Raw genomic sequence first — 18642 nt, forward strand, 5'->3', positions numbered from 1 at the left:
ATAGCTTGGTAGGCGGGGAACATGGCTTAGGAGGAGTGAGGATTATGCCTGATGTATTACTTGACTAAGGAATTTCTATTTCCATGGTAGAAGCACCGTCACACTTTGTCAAGCTTAGCCAAGATGCACAACCTATGCAAATGTATAAGAAAGGATGCAGGGCAAAATCAAAGAGCTCTGATCAGTGTCCTCTTGTAAGTGAGTTTTAGCAAATTACTGCACCACAGCGACCGTCCTATCTAATGCTAGAAGCTTTCAGCTTTCTAAGAGAGAACTGCATATTCTGGTCTAGCAAAACCACAGAAACCCCATCTTTTCAAGCCCCATCTTTTCATTGGCTGTTTAAATTATTGCTTCTGAATGCAAATTAAAAATGTTAGAACATATTTCCTTTCATCACCTCCTCCACAGGGGCAATAAACTTTGCTACAAAAAAAGGCAGGGAGAGCTGGAGATAGATGTGTCACATCAGCCTAGCAAGATTCACTAGAGGATGTGTATCAAAACCTGAAGCATTCAGTATTACAAGGGTGGCCAGCACTGATAAGGAGAAAGAAAGGAAATAATTTTTTAATCTGTTTAGCAAAGATGGCCAAAAATGTACACTGTTTTCTGGATTACCAAGACACTGACCACTGTACTAGTACATCTGAAAACAAGCCCAAACCAAAAGTCTCTTTGGTGTCTGAGAAATTATTGCATTTTACTTTCACGAAAGACATTTCCCATGGAAAACATTTTGTCTGTATGGGTAGTGTTCACTCTGACACCACTCCTGAAATGCACATCACATGCCTACATATGTATTTAGGCACTAAGTTTTCAATAGTTTAATGCTGAAAACCATTGCAATTATTTGTCAGTTTAGGCATTCATCGTGTAATTTTCCGTAATATTGATGTAATTCTGAGGCTACCTAACTGTAAAAATTTCTGTGTATTTCATAAACACTTGTTTCTTTTCTATTAACTTAGTCCTGCTGCAAGTTAGTTATAATTTCTAGATTACTTATTTTCTTTATAAAATGAAAAACATAATTTATTTCTTCTTTTATCATCCTTGCAGAGAAATATGTAGGCTGCACATTTTTGCCAAAGAAATCTTAGAAAAGAAGCTTCAGATTAAATCCTGGCTGTATTGAAGTCAAATGCATAAGCCAAATGTGGTCTTTAACTTTTGGCATATATGTTTCTCATCTGAGTCTAGCAGATAATCAAATACCTTATAAATCTTTCTCTTCAAAACAGTAAGTTTTTTCTGAATGTTTCTGCTTTGATAAGAAACAGAACAAGCATGTTTTGTCAAAATTATTGCAGCAAGAAGAATATTTATTGACAATATTAGAACGTCATAATTATATTATATTATATTAGCTTAAAAAGACCCTTTTACAAAAGATTGAGAGGATATGATTTTCATTAATTTGAAAGATCCTGGTATAAACAACATATAGAAATACACTAGAGTGATTAAAGTACATGGTTCACTACACATAGAGATGACAGGAAGAATAAACAGAAATTCAAAACAAAAGTAATTAATTCAATGCACTAAGAAAAATGCATAATTTCAGGCATCACAATTGAAACTTGGGAAAAAAAAGTAACAAGTTTTTCTTCTTTTTTTTTTTAATTTGTTAAAAAAAAAAAAAACAACTGGTTTTGCATTGAGTGGCATTTATGGTGGTTGTTCTCCAAAACCCCTAAAGATAAACATACTTTTTCCTCTAATAGAGACTTTATTTCTTTAGCTTTAGAATATCATGTGATTTTTTAATTCATTTCACGAGTTGTATGAAAGCCACACATTTGTTTCAAATGTCTCAAAAAACTGTTGCTTGCTTAAGGTCAAGTGACTGAAATTAAACAGCTTTTGGAGTCATTTTAAACCAGCAAGGATTGACCAAATGTAATTGGAGAGATCTTGTCTGGGGAATAATTAAATTGGAAAAATTATCTTTTTTGTCTAGAAATTTTGTATTTGGCACTAGAACTGAAATCCTGCCTGATGCTTCATCTCTCAGGGGAGCAGAGGTCTGGATCAGCATAAGCATTCTCATGTGAGGATTTTTTTAACTCTCTCAGCAGCTAGATAATATTTTTTCCAGTCTGGACACATAAACTTTAAGAAAATAATTTAAGAAAAAAGTGACATTTAGGAAAATAATGACAGTTCACTATCCAGAATAGCAAATAGTATCACTATGGGAGTACTCAGGGGAAAAAAGAAAGAGAAATTAATGACATTGCATCGTCACACTTTAGACCAAGAACATTGATTCAGGGCATACCATGTACAGCCATCCTGGTGGATTGCTCCAGTAACCTCAATTGTCTCTTTGTTCTGACCAAAACTAGACATCTTTACCAAATTCTAGCTGCAGAGAAGAGCTGAAAATAAGTATATCTTATGAAACCACAAAGAAAACTTGTTACATCAGAATATTTAAATTATGGTTCTTGGTACTCCTATTTTCTCTGTATTCTTCCACGGAAATTCATAAAAGGGCAGAGTAATTTTGGTCAGTTTTAAGGACAGCAACTGGCTGCGTTTCTGAGAGTGGATCTTTGTTACAATGGTAAATTAAATCTGCCATTTTAAGTCTTGAATCCCATGCTTAGAACCATGACAGAAAAGATTTCAGGTAGAAAAATTCCAACAATTCTGTGCATAAGTAATTTGTTAATATAATAACCTTCTTTTCTCTTTTAACCCCTAAAAGATAATTTTAATAGTTAAAATTCATTTTTAATAATGACTTTTAAGATTAAATACAAACATTTAATATTTTAAACATATATCTGCTGCACCAAATACAGCACTTCAAATGTGTTCTTGCTTCCTGAATCCATTTTGGCTGCATCAGATTATTTAAAGACTTTAGCAGGTACCTCTTTTTAGAAGATATTTCTTCTTGTTAGAACTGCTTTATTACCTAGCTGTTCTTTAAATAGTTCTTAAGAAAGCAATTTCAATTTAATTTCCATTTCCAGTGAATTAATTATGTCTTCTGTGTAGAAAGCATGATGTGTGAGAGTGAAAATGAATTCTATTTAAATCCCCCAATATTATGGAGAAACATATTGTAGTATCATCTTCCTGAACTTTACAGGCCCAATTCTCAAATACAATCTTTTGTTCACAATTTTCTTATTAGAAAGATTTGCCATTCCTTAATGGCTAAGGGCAATTGCATTTCATATGTTGCTTTACAATATTTTTTTTTAATTTGATAAATTAGTAAGTATTTCCTTTTCTGTAAGTGCTCTTTGAACCTCTTCCTTTCTTGAACATAAATACCCACTCAAACACAGAATTCCACACAAAGTTTGAACAGTATCTGACAATACGGCATTAACATTTCATCATTGCTACTGAAAATATTTTGCTTAATACATAAAAGCATACTAGTCGCAGACAGTCAGTGACTAGTATACTCCCAAGAGCTTTATTAGCTCCCAAGAGCTGAGCTCCAAATTTCAAAGAGCACAGAAAGGACATCTGTTGGAATGAGTCTGGAGAAGGACCACAAGGATGATTTGATGGATGGAGCACCTCTCCTATTAGGAAAGGCTGAGAGAATTGGCTTCGTTCAGCCTGGAAAAGAAGTGGCTTTGGGATGACCTAGTTGCTGCCTTCCAGTAGCTGAAGGGAGCTACAAGAAAGCCTGTTTACAAGAGCATGTAGTGACAGGACAAGGGGGAATGGTTTCAAACTGAGAGTAGGTTTCTTTAGATATTACAAAGCAATTCTTTGCTGTGAGGGTGCTGAGTTGATGGCACAGGTTGCCTAGAAAAGTTGTGGCTTCTCCATCCCTGAAAGTGTTCAAGGCCAGGCTGGATGGGGCTTGGATCAACCTGGTCTAGTGGAAGGTGTACTGCCCACGGCAGGGTTTGAACTAGATGACCTTTAAGATCCCTCCCAACCCAAGCTTTTCTATGATTCTCTTCTTTACGGTATTTTCCTTGAGTGTTTTGTCTTTCCTGAAATAAGATTATATTAGAAACTTGAAAGTCAATGTGATTTGCTCAAACAAAATATTCCCCGATGTTGAAAACACAACTAGAATTTTGACCATAATTCAAATGGTGATAAACCATTCATAAACAGTTCATGAGAACTTCAGGTGTTTTAGAATGTATTTCAGATACTTCTGATTTTACTAGCCCATACTATAAAGACTGCTTTTCAGTTCAGTTTAAAGCAATTTTTCAGTTTTAAACGATCAGAGATCCTATTTCAAACATTAGAGCATTGAAACAAGTACAACTTAAGCACTTAGACAAATCATGAATAGCAAATAATAAAAAAAACCCAAACCAATAAAACAACCATGAGTCATCTCTGAATCATCTTAGTCTGTGAATAGCCAATATTCAGATTTCGCATTATGTAACCCAAATTGCCAACTACTTGCTTCAGAGGACCAGCACTTCACAACAGATATTAACAAAACTGAAAGATATTGGTAAGAAGGACTAAAAAACCAAAAGATTACAAAAGTGAACAATTCCATGGTCACCTCATCAGCAAGACATTAGATAAATAAATACTATTACTGAAATGCATTCTTTACAGAATCTTTGCCTTATGAAAATATAAGTACAAGTACAAGTGCAAGTCCTCATTAAATAATAGATTTAGCATGCTGTGTACTTTTTAGATTTTCTGTGCTCAAGGAACTGGCTGGCTCAGAAGATTTTCAGTAATTTTGTTAATTTGCAGTGAACAGATAAGTACAGAATGCTCACTTCTGACTTTAAAATAAGACTGACATATGGATGCCAATTGACATGCCTCCTCATCTGTTGCAAGTCAAACTATTCCAAAAATGGGATATCAGAAAGCAAGACCAATAGAGTTTCCTAAAATGTTATAAAAGTATTCTTTAGTTCAAATCACAGCAATATTATTTTGCACTAGGTGCATGACTCAAAGTGCTGCAATGACTAAAATGAAGATAAAAGCAAAAATGAGCAAAAAGCTGTTTTAAATCAAATAACTGATAACACATATTTCATAGTTAGCAACTACAAACATAGGAGTTCTGAGTGGTAATTGAACAATATATTTACAACCAGATTAAATACTTAATTTTTGAACTTCTTAACTCCATTTGATTCCTCTATGTAGCTTTAAATTAAAAATAGTAATCAAGCAAAATAGTTCTAAAATATGAACAATTGGACATTCAGAAATGCTTGTAGGAACCTGTCAGCTTTATTTCAAATTATCTATTTTTTAAAAAGAACACAAACTGAAAATGATAAAAGTCCCAAAAAAGCAAAAATTCTCCAAAGATTTAGAATAATTTGCCTTATAGGTAAACATGCCATTTTAAATAAAAAGAATGCAAATAAAATTACTTCAGGAGGCCTGTCAATATCCAGATAAAGTACATTAATAGTCATAAATTCAAGTTAAAGATTAAAAATTATAAACATACAGAAAAAAACCCACAGCCAGTAGTGTATGAGTGATTGAATGCAAGATTTACCCTAATGAAATAGGGGATTAAAATGCAAAGCAAACCAACTTCAATTATTTAGATGCAGAAGTAAATATTTTTATATAAAATAATACTTCACCAACTCTTACAGCTGTAGAAAGCATACTGACTTGAAAGCTATGGTGTTTCATGATTAAAACCAAACAAAGACCACAATCAAATATGAGATTAATAAACAATACTAATATTTCAGAGAAGCATGTGTTTTTCTGCTGCACCCATAATCTCTTATCATTATAAAGAAGATTGTATTGTCTAGTTTAAGGTCATCAGAAAACTCATCAAGGGTACTTAAAATGGTTGGAAGGAGACTGCATGTTAATTCAATTGAGGCACTCTTTAGCTAATTCAGATCCATATTGCAAAAAGTCTCTGTACAGAACAAACACCTTAGCCCTGGCATGATTCCTAAAGCAGTCTGGGGCTTTTTGTGCTATTCCAAGACCATTCCTATTGCAGCTGTTCTGTATCGATTGTCATAGATCATTTCTCATCCTTAAGTAGGTTCATTTTCATTCCTGGTACATTAAGTACTGTTTCAACCTCAATCTGAATTGCTGTTTAATAAGATAAATAATCATAAGAAGTAATTACCCAACATTTAAGCTGATTTGCAGCTGTTGCGGTGAGGCAGCAAGATTATCAGGAATATTACATACATATTTCTATTCCTTTCTTTTCTGTCTTAGAGACCAAACAGCTTTAAGTTGTCTAAACTTGGACTAAGAGAGAAAATTGCAAAATATCTCTCATAGTTTAAATTCAAATATCTGATTTTTCTTCAGGAAAGCTATTCAGTATTTCTTGTTCAGTTCTCTCATTTGTTTATTAATATCTACTTATGATTAAAGTCTATTTACCTTGTATTAAGATCCAAAGACTCTGATCAAAGTAACAAAAAGCTGAGTGAATCTGTAGAGAGGGTTACCATGTGTCTATATAGCATCAATTTCACCTACATAATTCTTGACAAGAATTTGTCCAATCTGTTGTTATCACTGTCATTGGTAATAGAAACTTTGCAACTGCATTGTGCAATTTGCTCAACCTCTGATTAGATACTATTCCTTGTTGGACTATCTGTGTCTTTATTTCTGGAACCTTAGCTGCAACTTCTTGTCTCATCCACTTTGCATATTCAAAGAATGATGGTAACTTGTCTACTATAGATTTTTATGTTTTAGAAGGTTTCTACATTCCATATGAATTCTATACTCTTCAAGGTAAATAGCCTTAAGTACGTCAATCTGTTTTCATAAATAAATTCTGATTTATAAATTCTAAACTCTGATTGTTCTCATTGCTTTTCTCTGGACTTGACAGTAGCTGCACATATTTCTAAATTGGTCACACATGAAACATTAGGTATTTCTTTTCAAGTGAGAGCTACTATTGTAGAGCTTAGTTAAAAAATATTTTAAGTTGTTTTATATGTGTTTGCCCTGTCCTAGACCTTCTGGCTGTACATCTCAGGATAGTCATGTGTGGGCAGCAACATGGCCTTTATGTTTTATTTTCACCTTGTGATCTCATGAGCTCTCTCTTGGCATCGTCTACCAGAGCAGTTTGTTCTTGTATAAGATGGTATTTTGAGTTTATACATATTGGTTTACACCTTTTTCTCCCCTACATGACTGCTCCAGTCAGGATAATTTCAAAATCTGCATCTTCCAATATGCTTCATTCCCAGTGAGGTAGCTGTGATCTGCAATTTAATACGAAGCTCACTGTACTAACATGTATTGGGTTTTCATGGCCAAGCTTTGGCAGCAGGTGGCTAGAGGGAAAGGTTTCTGTGAGAAGCTGCCAGAAGCTTCCTCCATGTCTGGCAGAGCCAATCTCTGGACATGCCACTGGTCAGGGCTGGGCAGATTAGAAAAGGTAGTAAGACCTTTGTGACAACAGATTTAAGAAAGAAAAGTTCTGGAATGGTTGTAATTGTGGCCAGAGAGGATCAGTGTGAGAACATGTGAGAGGAACAGCTCTGCAGAAACCAAGGTCAGTAGAGAAGGAGGGGCAGGAGGTGCTTCAGGCACTGGAGCTGAAATGGAGAGAGAAGCCCATGCTGGAGCATCCTGTCCTTGAAGTACAGCACCCCATGGGAGGGTGACCCATGCTGCAGCAGTTTGGGAAGGACTGCTGCCCATGGGATGGACTCACATCAGAGAAGCTCATGGAGAACTGTCTCCCATGGGAGGCACCCCATGTGGAGTAGGGGAATGACTCCTCTCCCTTCAGCAGTGGGAGGAACAATGGGTGGTGAACTGACCATAACCCCCATTCCCTGTCTCCTTGCACCAGTGTGGGAGAAGGCAGAGCTGGGAAGGAGGCAGGGGTGGGGTAAAGGTATTTTTAAAGTCTTCTTTTACTTCTTATGATCCTGCTCTGATATAGTAGTAATAAATTCAATCAATATCTCTAATTCAAGGCTGTTTTGCCCCTGATATTATTTCATGAGTCGTATCTCCCTGTCCTTATCTCAAACCCTTCATTATGTTTTCTCTTCCTTGTCCAGCTGCTGAGGGGAGTGAGAGAGTGGCTTTGGTGGGTGCCTGACATCAGCCAAGGCCTACCTCATTAGATTCTTTATGAAAGAAGCAACAAGAAATAGGCCTAGAATAAGCATTTTAGAGTTCAACAATATAGGCTCAGTGCACTCCTCCAATCTAATAAATAACTGCTAGCAGCTATTCTTAGAATGTAGTTTTCCAGCTATTTTTACATTTACCACCTAGTCCTATCTAGATATTTTTTAGATTCCTTTAGAAAGTCCCAACTGAAGCAGAAAATAAAAATCAGTACTATATACTCCCTCTCTATCCACTTAACCATGCTGTATAGAGATTATAAAATCGACAGATTTGTTTGACAAAGCTTATTCTTACTGATCCCACTGGCAGCCATTCATTGCCTTCTTACCTGTCAGAGGCTTAAAATACTGTATTTATTCCAGAATACTTTTCTGTCATGAAGATTTACTTTTTCTAATTTCATTCTTCATACAATGTTGCCTTTATTCCAAAGATTCTTACAGCTTAGGTATGATAAGTCTAGGGGGTTCTTTACTTTAAATTTATTGACAAATAAAGTATTACCTAATCTTCAGTCTATTGGGCTATGGGAAAACTGAGGCTATTCAAGAACCTAAATTGTGACAGGATTAAGCAGAGGGTCCTTTTTTTTCATACTGAAATCTCCTTAACAGATATGAAAGTAAAGATTAGTGTTCAATTCTCAGTGGTGAGAAGAGTCAGCAGTCGCATCCCCTGGAGCTGAAAATGCCCAGCATGTTCAAATAGCAATTAAAAAAAATAATGGACAACAGCTCCAGCAATAGATATTTACAATGCATGTTTAGAGATATATGTTTTACTACCTCAAAAGCAATGACTATAGATGCCAAAGCAGGAAAAAAAGGATTACAGAAATTACCTACTACATAGGAGTACAAAGCACTCTAAAAATTGGACAGGCTCCTGTGCCCTTCCCAGACCATACCTTCTGTGGCCATCAAGAGAGAGAGGATTTGAATTAGAAAATAAGTTCCCTTTTCTTAGGATAGAAGTGTTCCATACATAATTTTTTAAAAAAGTGAAGCTAAGGATATGTTTGCTGCTAAAGAACTGTAAAATCATTTACTTTATTATTAGATTTTGTTGAATATTGGATTTAGGATTTTTTTTAACTTACTAAATAAGAAATATTTTTCACAGTTATTCACTCAAAGAAGAAAAAAACTTCTATTACATGCAAATGAAAGTTTGTGAAAAAAAAAAAAAAAACAAAACCAAAGTACTCACTTGAATTTCTAGCAATGAGCTTTTTTCCTCAAGAACCTTTGGTACTATTCATATTAAGATAATGTGCTGTAATACTGTCAACAATTGAAAAACTGTCCAAGATTAAAAGTCAGTGCTAGTAAGAAATAATGCAACTGCTGCACAATGGAGATCTTAAATTTCAATATACTGTGTTCTTGACATTCTGCTGGAGGAAAGAGCTTTCTGAAGTAACAAACAAACAAACAAACAAACAAGAAGTTTATTTTTTAAATGTACATATGCTTTCCAGCACAGCTATACAATGTTGTTTCCCTGCTTTCTAAATGTCTAGCAAGGCTTCAGACATGCCTGAAAGGCACTTGGCATGTGCGCAAGCTAGACAAAGTGGGAGGTAATAGAGATTGGCAGAGGGAATTGTCTGAGGTTTTGGATAAATCTGCAAGAGCTGTCTCAATTAAGGGAGTTTGTTAGCTTCTTAGCAAAATGGTTCACTACTGGAGGTCCTAAAGTAGATCAAATACTGTTAGTGGCTTTTCAGATTGTACCATAGAAAGGAGCACTTTTCAATTGATGCAGACCACTGGATTATAGTGCACTATCCTAGAGGAAAGCCCCCACACAGGAATACTCTGGTTTGGTGAGGAGTATCCAGAAATTACATTTCTGCAGGAGGCATTAAAATGAAACAGACTCGCAGTCATTTTGTAATCCTCAAAAACTTTGTCTGGGTGTTGAACTTCATCTCAATACCTAGTTTTATACAAATTCAGATGGCACTTCCTCCCAGTAGAGTCTGGGCCAGCCCGCATCAGCTATGTGTGAGGTTAACAGACATCATCCACTTGGAGATCTGTGTCTCCACAGGAAGCTGATTTAGAGTCCTGAAGAGTGCATAGTCCCTAAAAATACCTCCCAAATCAAGCTAGATTAAATAGCATCTTTTACAGAACTAAGAAGTGACATCTCTGGAGTTCAAAGGTTTAGATATCCAACTGTGATTCATGAGAGCTTGTTCAAGTGTGTTTACCCAAATAGCTTTCTAGGAAGTATAGTTTTTTGTTGTTATATGTGTGGTAAAGAACAGAAAAAATCACGAACACAGAATGAAAATTCAAAAAAAAAATTTTTCCGACAACTGTTTCTAATGAAAAAAATCCTGACTTGTGGAATTTGATGCTGAAATATATTATACTTCCTAAAACCATTATGTATAAAGAACAATAGTGTCTCCAAATTTTGGCCTATACTGCAGAATCAAGCTGCACTGTACTCTACATGAGAATGTGGTTAATCAGTGGCTCTGTTCAAGGACATGCCAAGTGCACAGAAGAACATCTCTGGCCACGCTAGACTCTGAGGTAAAATTAGAACCCCTCTTTCAGAGAAGCATTTGCTTCAAGTACTCTTCCCATCCTACCTCCCTCTTCCCAGTATCAGAGGGAAGCACAAAAGGCCTGGGCATCTTTGAGCATCATATCCTTGGGGTAAGAAAAGTTATGGATGAGAAATACTTACAAGTTCTTTCCTAATATAGTTCTTAACACAAAACGTCAATGAGATAATATATTCTGTTTAATAGAACTAGAATGGCCTTTAAAAATATAATTCCCTGATCATTTTTATGTTCAATTAAGAAAAAAATCAAAGGTTTTCCATTATGCACTCTGGTATATATCCTATTCTATGCAAACATATAATAAATCCTTTTACATTTCTCATTAACCAAGTTATTTTAAGCATGCCTATGTTCTCTGCTGTTCATATCCAATTTTACCACATAGTCCAAATAAGAAAAAAAAGCACATATTTCAGGCTTTAACTGAATCTAAATACTTGCAGAGAAGATGGTGGAAAGTATTTAAAAGTTCAATGCTTCTATTGAGATAACAGTAAGTGTCACAAATATGCAGTGTTTTTAACAAAACCAGGAAATACTGATCAACAAAAAAGTACTTTGAACAGTATCCTGCATAAAGAATTTTCATCCCTAAACCCATGCTAATTTGCATCTGTCATTCTCATTCTTTCTTTTTAGCTGACTGACCCTTTAAACTCCTTGAAACATGAAGTTTAAAGGCAGCAGCAAATTTGTCTTTGACTTAAATTTATTAATTATTACATATATATATTAAATTATACTAATATATAAAGGTATATATAATTTATATGTTAAATATATAAAATCATAAAGCTCAGCACTTTAAAAATAATAATTCTCTTTATTTACGTTTATTTTCACATTTCTGAGATTTTACTGCTGTCAGTTAAGATTAACCATCTTGTTAGAAAGCAGTCAGGACACAGAGTAAGATGTCTAGTGCAAACCTTTTACCTAATTGCATTCTATCTGAACTCAAGAGAAAGGATAACAGCATTTTCTGCCACTCTGACTTTGAGTAATTCACCTCGGCCTGTGAAGGATTAAGAGGTAAGGCAGTTTCATGTCTTAAGTTTTCAATCTCTTTCTATGATTAAGTGCTGACAACACAGTTTTCACATACCTATTTTTATCTCATGATCAAAGCTGCATTTCTGTAAGTTAAGATAAATGCACCTCTAGACACCTAATTTCAAGACTAAGTCCTAAATAGTCAAAAGAAAAAAAAAGTACAATTTACAGTCATATTGCCAATATACTAAGGCCCTTGTGTCAAAGCTTTCTCAAAAACTGTACAGCCTCTGATTATTATTCCAGCAGAACTCACACAGAAACATCACTCCAGTTGTACTGGGCACTGTTCAGACACACACATTCCTGTTCCAAAAAGCTCAGAGTTTAATTGCAAACAAGAAAATTGAACAGCAATGAGATCAATGGAGAGCAATAAATTATGCCCAAGCAGCTCTTGAAGGCAAAGGAAAAAATAGGAGTGAGACATGGAGTAATAAGTTCCTTAGGAAGCTAATAAAGAAAATTTGCTTCTGTCCTGTGGAAGCAGCTATCAATACATATCTTGCCTTTTATTTTTCTAAAACCTTTATTTTTCCCACTTGTAAATGACAGAGCCATGTACACACTGTGATGGTCTTATAATAGCTGCTCATCCACTTGGAGGAAAAGGGACTAACACTAACTGCCTAGAAGGAGCAGCAAGAAACCTCTTATAAAAGCCAACTGTGCATCCTGTGCACTCAGCCACAGTTAGTGTTTACCAGCAACAATTTCCTTTCAGTTACATGCAGAGCTTTGGTGAACCTACCTTATTTCCACACCATTAACTTCCAAACATTTTTTTCTCCCCACTGTCACTCACCATGAACTCTTCTGTGTTTTTCTGTCAAATCCAATAGCTTCTTCGGCAGTCTCACTCTGTCTATCTCAGAACAAATCCAGACCTTGCTTCTTCTAAACAGCCTTTCTCTCATTTGCATCTGTTTTTCTGAGTAGTTGGGGCAGTACCTTGAAAATTGCTCACCATCGTTATTCTATGTTTATACTGAAAGCATGAAGTGTCCCATAATCCCAGGTGTGGTAGGCAAAGGCAATTTAACTGGGTTACTTAAAGGAGCAAGGCACAATGCTTCACTTGCCTAGGCAGCAGTATTATTGTGCTAAACACCAAGCAGTTCATGGTTAGCAGTGCTCTGAAGCATGGGACTTTATCTCCTGTAAATAGGATTAGCAAATGAAAATATGTATTCTAGTTTCACAGAGCAGGATTATCAGCAAACCAGTACATTTCTGTGATGCTCCTTTCAGCTCTATTTTCTGATGACTACTAACACAGCCTTTGTTAATCTCTCCTGTGAAAAAAATGCACATATTCAAACATGTTTTACATGTTGGATTGCAGGTTTAAACTTTCAGTTTTAGATCATCTCTTTAGTAAGAATAGAAATCTCTCAGTCATAAATTTTCCTATTAGAAAAGGAAAAGATTGTGTTGTAGAGTCACTACAAAAACCAGAGCAGCTTAATGCAGAAAATATATAGCCACTCATTACACCATTTCAAGTACTGTGTCCTTTCACTTTTAAGATGCCCATTTTATATAAGCACATTTAAAAATGAAAGGAAATGCTGCTGCACAAGTTTTTCATTTTGATTGTCCAAACGGCAGGTTTTAATAGCTAAAAATTTTTAGTAAGTCCCTGAAAATGGTAGATCATCTGCTCACACTAATTCAGTGCTGGTTCAGGAACATTGTATTTGTCATCTGAAGTTTCATGGTATGTCTCTAAAAGAGGCTATGCTGGTTTTGGCTGTGATAGGGTTAACTTTCTTTATAGTGGTTAGTATGGGGCTGTGTTTTGGATTTGTCATGAATATAGGGTTGATAATATGGAGGTGTTTTTGTTATTGTTGAACAGGGCTTAAACAGAGCCAAGGCCTTTTCTGATTTCCATACTGCCAGGCTGGTGAGAAAGCTGGGTTTCCATGGGAGGCTGAGAGAACACACAGCCAGAACAGGTCACCCAGATTGACCAGAGGGATATTCCAGATCATATGGCATCACACTCAGTACACAGAGTGGGAGCAACAAGAAGGAAGGGGGAGCTTTTGCAGTGATTGTGTTTGTCTTCCCAAGTCACCATTACATGTGATGGGGCCCTGCTCTCCTGGGGATGGCTGAGCACCTGCCTGCCCATGGGAAGCTGTGATTTAACTCCTTATTTTGCTTTGCTCTGTGTGTACAGCTCTTGCTTTCCCCATTAAACAGTGTTCATCTCAACCAAAGTGTTTTCTAGCTTTTACCCTTCTGATTTTCTCCCCAGCCCTATTGTAGGGGAGTGAGCATGCAGCTGTGTGGGGCTTGGTTTCTGACTGGGGTTAAACTATGATGCAGGTTCATGAAAATTTATCATGAACTTTCATACCAAAACAACATAAGAGTTCCACAAACTGTTTCCATACTTCGTATAAGCTCCTCCTCATTACATATTGCTTAATTTTATTTGCAGTTTAAAATGTGATGTAATACACTCATACACAAAAAACCCCGACATTCCTGAACTTTCACTGAACAGCAAATTCACCAGCCTGAGCACGAATTATCTGAGTTGGCTCTACATGGCAGTTGAGATATCCAGAGACTTACTTTCCAAAGAATAGATGGCATTTACGGTTTGTGGGACAAACTCACGTTAAATGTGTGAGGGAAATAACAGTACAATCTGAATTTGAGTTTCCCTTTACAGCTGTCACAAATAAAGGCATCAGTTACACAGAATGTAAACCTCTCATTTGTATTTGTGAAGAGTAAAGTCAGGACTCTGAATTTTAGGAAATCAGAATTCCAGCTGTTCAAAGAGTTTGTCAATAGGACCCCCTGGAAAACTTCCCTCAGGGACAAAGAAGCAGAACAGAGATGGCAGATCTTTAAGAATGCTTTCCATAAAGTGCAAGAGCTTTTAATCATCAGGTTCAAAAAATCAGGCCAAGAAGGCAAGAGCCCACCATGGATGAGTCAAGACCTACTGGCCAAACTGAAGAGCAAGAATAAAATACACAGACAAAGGAAGCAGGGACAGATGTCCTGAGAAGTGTTTAGGGACACTGCCCAGTTGTGTCAGAATGGGGTCAGGCAAGCCATGGCACAGCTGGAGCTGAACTCGGTAAAGGGTGCAAAGAATAAGAAGGGGTTTTATAGCTATGTCAGCCAGAAAAGAAAGGTCACAGAGAGGGTACCTCCTGTGATAATCAAGGTTGGCAAACTAGTTACTATGGATGAGGAGAAGGCTGAGGTACTCAACAACTTTTTTCCTCAGTCTTCAATGGCAATCACTCGTCCCACATGTCTTGAGTGGATGGATGGCAAGACAGGGACTGGGGAAGCAAAGTCCTTCCCACTGAAAGAGAAGATCAGCTTCATTACCACCTGAGCATAAATAAATAAGTCTCTGGGACTAAATGTAAGGAAGAAATCTTTAACAATGAGGGTGGTGAAATGCTGGAACAAGATGTCCAGAGATCGGGTAGATACCCCATCGCTGGACCCTTAAAGCCAGGGTGGGCAGGACACTAAGCAACCTGCTCTAGTTGAGCATATCCCTGCTTATCGCAGGGGAATTGGAGTAGATGACTTTAAAATATTCCTTCAGGACAAAGTATTCTATTATTCTATTTAATGATTTACTTAAAAACGAATGCAAAGGTTATAATTTAATATGCGTATATTATAATTTAATATAATTTAAAATGCGTACATTTTGTATACCACATAATGCAACAGTGTCTTCTCCATAATCAATAACATGGATCACCCTACTGATTTTTCTCCATTGCTGAATTTATTCAGGTACACCTCAATACAAAAATAACTTTTTTTATTTTTTATGTATAGGAATCATTATTTTTGTACCTTTGATAGAAAGAATCAAAATATTTTAAAGAAACAGAGTGCTTTCCTATCTGCTACAATATTGTTATAAAATGAAAAAAAAAAAATTAGTGTATATAAGTACCTTATGATCATTCCTCATACTTTGTAAAATCAAAGCAAAACATCCCTTTTCAGTACAACTAAGAGATATAATGCTAAAACTGCCAGCTAATAGAGTAGACAATTGTTGCCTTCATTCCAGACAGCATCAGATTGATAGAACAACTAGAAAATTGTGTAATAGAATAATAAATGGCATTCTAAGTTGTTTTGCCATCCAATCATTAAGCAGGTGAAAGCAATTTCCAACACGGACCAACATTAGGATCTAAAGACTCAGGGCAAAAATTCATGTTACCGAATTAATTGGTTTAAAAATTAACAGAAATAGGGGAAGAAAAATAAATAAATAAGTAAATGAATAAGAATAAATAGATGCAGACATCCACAAATGGGAGCCATTTTCAAAGTTTGGAATTAGAAAATTCTGTGTTCAAGGACTTGCAGAATAACAACCTTCTTTTGGAGGAAAATATAATAAATAGACATGGGCTTTATCATATTTAACAGCTGTCTAATTTCATATACTCACATCATTTGAAATATCACTTCAAACGAAGAAGTAAAATACATGTAAATTCACTATTAATTCTCCCTTCTAAAATATCTGTTCTGGTCTCCATCCTCCTCCCCCTTCTTTCTTCACCCTAGCAATGATTTCTGCCTCTCACAATCTTGATTGCTCTGATGACCTCAATCAAAAGGCAATTATCCAGCAAGGATGGAAGGTAATTATTCCCATCAAGGAGAGATTGAACGCACCTGAATAGACAGCTGCAGTTCTTCCAGGGATTACATTATTACTATAGAAACTGCCTCCATTAATTTGTGATGCATGTCAAATTTATGATAAAAACTTGATTTGTTTGCAAGACAGCTACTTTTCCAATTTCATCCAACACTCACTTTAAGGCAAGACCAACAGTCAATTGTAAGTTACTTTAATATATAAGTGACAACTGTCAGCATGCAACCATCTGCTCAGAAGTGAATGACATAAAATCAGAAAAGGGAATTGAAGCTCCAAATAGATATACATTATATAATTCCTGACAGAGCCAAAAGTATGAAGACTTCAGCCCAAGCTTGCCAAGATCCTGCTGTAGGGATGAAACTATAGGAACAATATATATTTTATATATATAAAAGAAAAACAGAAAGGCTCAGCAAAAACATAAGTTCTGTCAACCTATTTATCTTCATCCCTAGATGGGAAAACGTTTAATTCTCAGAGAGAAAAAAAATTAAAATCTGTAAGTTAGTATAAAATATTTATACATCAATATTTATAACAATGTCCCATTTTTAAGAGAGGCTGGCAAACTTCTTGCTCTTAGACTGTTGTTAGATATATACGGTATTTCTTAAATGCTGATTTATGACTGGAAATTTTGGGTAAGGATTCTAATCACTTAGCACGTGCTAAAATACTGCCTTCTTTAGGAAGAGTTACATGATCGATAAATGATTTCTAATATCAAAATTCAGTGGACTTAAAAGGGTTAAATGGGACCATTTCCCTTAACAATGCCTGCCTTCTAAAAGTTATAAAGCACAGAATGCTGAATCAGAATGCATTTTACTCACTTACTAGTGAATTATAAGGCACCTTAAAAGAAACTCAGCCAAAAAAACTGTTGTTAAATTTTATGAAAGTTTATTTTCCTACATAGGCTACAACTGTAAATATTGCATTTTAATGCCACGAAAATATATAAAACTTGCTATTCTAATGCTACTAGATTGTCATAAATGTCAGCAGCAAGGTCACACAATATAGAGTTAATTAGGTATGTACACAATGTATTTAATTTAGAAATAGGGAATTTTCTATTGTAATCTTATATCCCTCCATTTTTGGAAGTATAATATCATTACTAGTCCAAAATTTGTCTATTTTTCTATAGCCTCCTTCTGAGACACTAAAGTTGCTAAAACCATTTGTATTCTTGTTATTTTGAAAGTGTATCAAACAACAGTCTCTCCTTTAACTTGTAGTCTAAAAGCATCAAATATTTTTTCAGCATCTTCAACTTTTCACCATCATCTCCATCTTCTTTTTGTAGTTCATGGAAATATGTGAAAAGAGGGGAGAGGAGGAGGGAGTACAGTGTGATTAAAAAACCCATAAGAACAGAAGGCGACAAGTATTTGCCCTGACTATTGCAGAATTCTTTTTTCACTTTTCAAAGTAAAAGACACAGCTGAGTTTCCAGCCTGGAAATGATAGCTGTTCAGTTCAACTTGCTTTGCTCTTGCAGCACATGTTTTTATGCTTTCTTTTTTCGGTTCTTTGTATGTTAAAAAAGTTTAAAGTGCAGTCAAAGTTCTCTTCCTAAAGCCATTTTCACTGCTGACTATACATATAAGTCCTGGTTTGGCTTCACTTCTTTTTTTTACCACTACTTAGAGCTGTGTGGTGGTTTCTATCTTGAAATTCTCAGTCATCAAGGTCAGTTCATACATAAAATAACTTTCCTTTTGCCATGAAGAGAATAGCAGAAATGTATTGTAGAGTGCTTTATTACAAGTTGTGTGCAACAGATATGGATAAAAGAAAACACAAATCTACTTTGCTTCCTGGGTAATTTTTGCATGTATGACTGTTATTCAAAGATTCATAATTGTTTTAATTGAATTCTGCAGGTGGATAAACAGCCTTCAGCACATACATTTTGAAATAATTTTTGATTTTTAATTTAACTATGTACAAGCTGGTTCCAGATATTATTATATATTATACCATGATCCTAGACATTGAGGCACATTTCCCTCCATCTTAACTTGATATCAGATAGTTTCCAGATAGACACTTTTTTATTTGGTCTTGATCCATGTGATGCAAGCGCCTTGTTAGGGTCATGTCATTTTTGTACACAAAAACTCTCCATTCCCTTCTGGATATTTAGGGAACATGGAGGAATTGTGTACTTAAGGAGGTCAAGTGGACAGATCCCTGGATTTGCCTT

The 18642-nt window shown here is 35.6% G+C and overlaps 1 protein-coding gene across 4 annotated transcripts in view; it reads right to left on the bottom strand.

The window, feature by feature from the left end:
• CNTN5 (contactin 5) overlaps positions 1 to 18642 on the bottom strand; it is a 602217-nt gene that overhangs the window by 361599 nt on the left and 221976 nt on the right. The window contains exon 3 of one of the 4 annotated variants that reach the window (XM_085064527.1): positions 14920 to 15080. The exons of the other annotated variants lie outside the window; for them this stretch is intronic. The gene's annotated coding sequence lies outside the window, so the exon portion shown is untranslated. The remainder of the gene's footprint in view (positions 1 to 14919; positions 15081 to 18642) is intronic. 4 annotated transcript variants of the gene reach the window in all.

This window comes from Lichenostomus cassidix, chromosome 1 (genome assembly GCF_008360975.1).
Source record: "Lichenostomus cassidix isolate B80296 chromosome 1, HeHo_3.0, whole genome shotgun sequence".
In the NCBI taxonomy this organism is placed as follows: Eukaryota; Metazoa; Chordata; class Aves; order Passeriformes; family Meliphagidae; genus Lichenostomus; species Lichenostomus cassidix.